Below are 6,060 nucleotides of genomic sequence, written 5' to 3' on the forward strand. Positions count from 1 at the left end.
AAAAGGCCTTCAACGAAGGGTGTTATAACTACAAGTGATAAGGGAAATGTTGGAACCAAAAAAAAAAAAAAAAATCACTTTCCTACTAGTCAGGAAGGTATAAAGCCTGAGATGTCCATCTTAGTTCAAAACTGAGTCCTCAAAAAACAAAACAAACAAAAAAAAAAAAAAAAACACCTGAGTCCTCAGCTTTCAGGGTGATGGTGACTCCAGCCTCTTTCCCAATACCTTTCTCCTCTCCCCGCCCCTTGTGTGTGTGTCTCTCTCTTTCTATCTTTGTTTTTTTGTTTTGTTTTGTTTTTTGTTTTTGTTTTTGTTTTTTCCAAAACAAGGTTTCTCTGTAGCCTTGGCTGTCCTGGACTCACTCTGGAGGCCAGTTTGGCTTTGAGCTCACAGACGTCTCTGCTCTGCCTTCCTGAGTGCTGGGTTTACAGGCCTGTGCCACTGCACCTGGCTACCTTTCTTTCTCAGCCCCTCCTTTCAGACACCCCAAGCCACCTGAAATGCTGCTAAGATTGGCAGGTAAGCTAAATGTGGTTTTGGTGCAGCGACACTCCCGTGGTGATGGGCTATTTCCATCCTGAACCTACCTTCCCGTTTGAAATTAAAAAGTCTGTGCCTGAGGACACCAGTAATGAAAATATCATTGCTACTAGAACTAAAAGCAAGCCGTTCATGTCCGATGCCCCTCTCTGAAACACAGAGGCAGCCTTAACACTGAATTTCTTTGGGGACTGCCAACCAGGCTGCCACATTCTTCCCATAACGTCTCTTCACATGAGACGAATAAACCACAGAATCTGACGTAGCCAGCCAGAGCTGCCCCGCCAGCTGCTCTACCATCCCTATCCTACTGAAGAATGAACTTTTGCTTTTTTTTTTTTTCTAGCCATCTATTTTCATTAGGCAAGACAGCCCCAAACCAGTAAAACAAGGACCCTGCACTGGTTACAATCAAGTTTGTACTTAGTGCTGGGGAAATGGCTCGGTCGGTGTGCCTTGCAAACGTGAGGATGTGAGTTTGAACCCCAGACCCCATGCAAAAAGCTGGGCTTGGTGCCAGTACCACAATGAGATGGGAGGTAGAGACAGGAGGACTCCTAGACCTCGCTGGCCTAGTCAGCTCAGCAAAGTTCCAGGCTATGGGGAAACCCTCAAACAGAAAGCAGAAGATGACAGGGGGAGATGACACGGCCCTCACATGCAGGGCACACACGCACCTGCACACACATGAACGGGAGAGTCGATATTTACCCAGCACCCCGTCTGTACAGTTAGAATTAAGTACATGTGCCCCCACAGAATAGTGTCCCCCAACTGTAACTTCATGGTCCTTTCTAAGTCCTTAAGACAGTTCATGAGATCCCCACGCCAGGAGACTGATCAGCGCAGTGGAAGATTCCCGCTGTGCTCTCCACGTTCTTAGCTCCAGGAAGATTCCCGGGTACTGACTGCTTCAGAAACAAAAAGGTAAGCTGGCCACACCCTCAACTTCTCACCCCCTTTTCACTATCCCACATATAGTTCATACACAAATCTGACGAGCTGGGTTGGTGGCAATTTGGACAGCTGTGGCTTTCCCCCCCCCCCCTGAAGGTCTGATCAAGGATTGCCTATGAGAGTTAATGATGACTCTTTAGACTCCTGAGCTCTCCTCTGAGGGGAGGACTCTCAAAAAGTCCCCATATGGACTCACCTGAAGACTCTAGCTCATTTGATTTGTAACATGGTATAAAGGCTTGGATTCGCCTAACTGCTCCCTAGTTGGTAGAGTTGGCTGAGGTAATTTTCTGTTCCTGCAGAAACACTGCATCGCTGATGTCATGTTCTTACTGCCTCACATCCTAAGAGTTGGCTTGGTCCATCTTGATGTCCATCTTGTTGTAGCTATTGTTTTGTTTGTTTTGTTTTGCTTGTTATAATTTGAGACAAGGCCTCACTGTATAGCCTTCGCTGTCCTGGAAATTACTATGTAGAGCCTGCCTCTGCCTCCTAAGAACCTTGAATGGAGATATATGCTACCATGGCTGGCCAGCTTTTGCCTCTTGGATAAAGTGACCTCCACGAACTAGAAAACTTAGTTTTCCTCTTCATAATTAATTAATCCACAGGGTGATAGTATAAGACTGTGTGAATCTCCTTTTCCTCCACATGTATGTCTGATGGTTTTACCATTCATTGGCAGGATTTTCAATTAATCTTTACCTTGTTGCTTATATAAAAAAAAAAAAATCTTAAAAGTGGACTTCTTTGAATGGCTAAACCATTGATTCTTAAAATAACTTTTTCTTTAAAAAAGAAAAATACATTTGTTTAGCCTGGGGCAGACAAACTACAATCTCTGACCTGTTCTTTCTTAAGAAATACTTTGGAAAACTAGAGCAAGCCTAAACTGGTTTCCAAATCGTGGGTGAGTTTTTTCCACATAGAAATAAGAGCCATGCACTGAGCATGTGCTGTGTGCCAGGAGCTAAGCTGAATCTTTTAACTCTGGTGGTTCATTTTGTCTTCATGAGCCCACAGGTGTTACATTGCTTCCCAAGTCACTAAGACGGAGAGATCCAGTAAACAGCATAGAGGAAGTTAGTGTCCACTGGGCTTTTACAGGAGGGGCCAAAGGAGACCATACCATTGAGGGATCATAAGTTTCAAGGTGTAACACCAAAGGAGTATAAAAGCTTCTTTAAAAAAAAAAAAAAAGTATTACATTTATTTATTTATATGTTGTGTGCATACTGGTGCCATGCTGTGTGGAGGTCGGTGAATAAATTGTGGGAACCAGTTCTTGCCTATCAGGTGGGTCCTGAGATTGGAAATGTACTCCCAGAGACAAACACTTCGAGCATCCTGTATGGTGGACTGGACCCTTGGTTTGGGTTATACCTGATGACTCTGACATGCTTTCTGCCCTGGGTTGCTGGGGCATGGTAAGCAGGCTTCTCACGACCATGGCAGAATGGGGCTGTCTACAGACCTAACCATGGTCCAAAGCACACTGGGATGTGGATCACTTCTTATTTACAAACCATGAACTAGAAGGGTGCCAAATTATCAGGGGTCACAGGGGAGAGAAAAAAATCAAGGAAAACATCCTCAGGGAGGTGGGAGGAGGGAAAGGTATGTAGGCTCTGCAAAGGGTGTAGAGGAAGGCTGCCCCCGAGCTTCAGAGAAGTCGGGGTAAAACACCGTAGGGTGAAGCTCAGCTGCACAGGAGACAAGACACACAGACTAGAAAAGAGAAGTAGAACCTACTAGGGGAGGTGGGGTTGAACTTGAGTCCAAACCCCACCTGCTGGAAAGTCATGGAAAGAGGCCCTACCGATATTCACCTAAGGCGGCAGCAGCTCCCAACCTGTGGGTTGTAACCCCTTCGGGGGTCACAGATCAGCTGTCCTGCATTGCCAGATGTGTACGTTACTATTCAAAACAACAGAAAAATTACAGTTAGGAAGCAGCAGCAGAATAATTTTATGTTTGGGGGCACCACAGCATGAGGAACTACGTTAAAGGGCCGAAGTGTGAGGAAGGTTGAGAACCCGTGGCCCAGGAGGAGGTCTAGAACCAAGTCTGACAGACTAGGAGGCGTCTCCTGGTGGAAAGGACAATTAAGTGGCCGCCTTCTCCATCCACACATCCATAATCTGCAAAAACAGTCTCAGAGCTGGAGACCGTTAAGACACATGAGAAACGAAGTCTTCGGGGCTCAGGCAAACCACACCAACTGTTAGTGAAAGGGTTAGGCTAACTTTGTAACCTATCTGTCTTCTAAAGCCTATAGTTTTGAGTTTTAGGTCCAGGTTAAGCTAAAGCCTCTTAGTACCTTTCCAGAGAGTGAAGAAATGTGACCCTATCTGTGAGGACAGATATAAAAAAGAGCAAGCAAGCAATGACCTTCACTCAGCAAAAGAACGACCAGACCCTTGTCCTTGAGATAGCGTTTCTTAGCAACAAACCTAGACTTCTTCTGAGTAGCTTTTGACCTCCAGCCAAGAGCCCGCAGCCCTAATCTTCAAGGATGAGCTAACCACCCCCACCTTCAATTGCAGCTGCATCCACACTTGGCAGGACTGGCCAAGCTTGAGCACCTAAGACTAACCAATTATCTTACTTCATAGCTTCCTCATCCAATCCTAAATTGCCAAAACTCCAACTTCAAATTTCCCGCAATTTTTCTTTTAAAAACCTAAAGGCCTTTGTCTCCCGGTGCCACTCTTTGCTGACCAGCGGGGGTGACCCCATTGTACAATGGTTAATAAACCTCTTGCTTTTGCAACGAGTCTTGGTCTGGGGGAGTTTCTGGGAAGGGCGCGATTGAACTCCTGAGCTGTGAGACCCCAGGTCTTACATTAGCAGGGGGCAGAAACCTGTGGCAGGTATCACCTTCAGAGAGTCAGCCCCTCCCGAACTGCAGGGAGCCGCAATTCAAACTTCTTTTTGGCAAAACCAAGAAACCAGGGCTAGAGAGACGGCTCAGCAGTTAAAAGCACTGGCTGCTCTGGAAGACGACCCAGGTTTGATTCCCAGCACACACAGTCTAAAACTCACAACAGTCTATAACTTCAGTTCCAGGAGATTTGACGCCCTCTTTTGGCCTCCATGGGAACTGCACACACATGATGCACAGACATACCCGCAAGCAAAATACCCATACTCATAAAATAATAATAAATAATAACATTGCAAAAGATATTTCTTATACCTAGAAATCTATTTTTGTGTGTGTGAAATATCTAGATAAATAAAGACAGGAACAAACTCTTCTTTAAAATATATCGGCCAAGCAAGGCACCTGCAGACTCCCAGCTTGTAATGTAGTTATGAATAATAAAACAATTTTAGACAGTCCATAAAAATCCCATTTGAGTGGAAGTATATGATGACACATAGGAACTAACTTGTCCGAGGGCATGACTTTCATAAAAAGAGGAAAAAAACCTATGCGAAACTTTTATCATTTACTATTTAATCACATATATTTGGATCCTGGCCTGTTACTGACAGCCATCATAATCTGCTGCCCCATTAGGTGTGTGACCTGAAAGGCACTGTCGAAAGGATTTGCACATCTGGGCTCCTTTAGTCCTCCTAGGAGTCTCATGAACTTTAGCCTTATTATTTCAGTTTTATGTGTGAGAACACTGGTATGTTAAAAACAAAAATTGCCCAAGTCCACAAGAAACTTGGAACAATGATTACATGATCTCTTTCTCTCTCTCTCTTTCACAGACACAGACACACACATACACACCTTTTGGACTTAACTCTTATTTCCCAATTCATGAAAAGGTGATTTTTTTTGTCCTTTGCCAGCAACTCTGTTGTCTGTCACTATATGACACTAGAGGAAAGTGTCCAGATAAGAATTACGTTCTTGAGCAGCAAATGTAAACCTGCACTGAAAGCTCTGAAGAGACTGGGTGCTGACTCTTCTTTGCTGTTTTACAAAAGCGATATCAGTGTTCCCGACAGCTTAGTGAAGGAAAAGGCTTATTTTGTTTCACGGGTCAGTCCATAACACTGGGCCCTGTTGCTTTGGACTGCATGAGTGAGCTTGTCACCTGGCAGCAACAGCCAGGAAGCAAAACCAAAAAAGACACCGTGTCCCCACATTTCACTCACTGTACACTTCCAGGGACCTGACTTCTTTTCTCCAGACCCCACCTCATAAATGTCCCACATTCTCCCAATAGTGCCACAGGCTGGTGACCAAATCAGCAACACCTGACCTTTGAGGCTCATTCAAGCCAGATGGTCCCTCTCATTCTTTTGAAGGCCATATTGAATTGAGTGTTTCCAAGGAGGTTTTGGTGGGGTGGTATGATTTGGGGTTGTACTCAGCCAAAATTTAACCCAAGAGTCTTCACCCCTTCCAAACTAGGTTGAGAACAAACTGCCATGAGGCAATAGCCTGGTTACAGAATCATTCCACTTGCTTGACGCCAGCACGGAAAAGAACTAAATGCCCCTACGCCTTTAGTGGGTGAGCAGAGATCCACCTAGAACCATCTGTTTGGAGTTGCTTTGAAACTTAAACGCAATTTCAAACTCTCAGAGTTTGCA

This window comes from Meriones unguiculatus, chromosome 2 (assembly GCF_030254825.1).
Source record: "Meriones unguiculatus strain TT.TT164.6M chromosome 2, Bangor_MerUng_6.1, whole genome shotgun sequence".
Lineage (NCBI taxonomy): Eukaryota > Metazoa > Chordata > Mammalia > Rodentia > Muridae > Meriones > Meriones unguiculatus.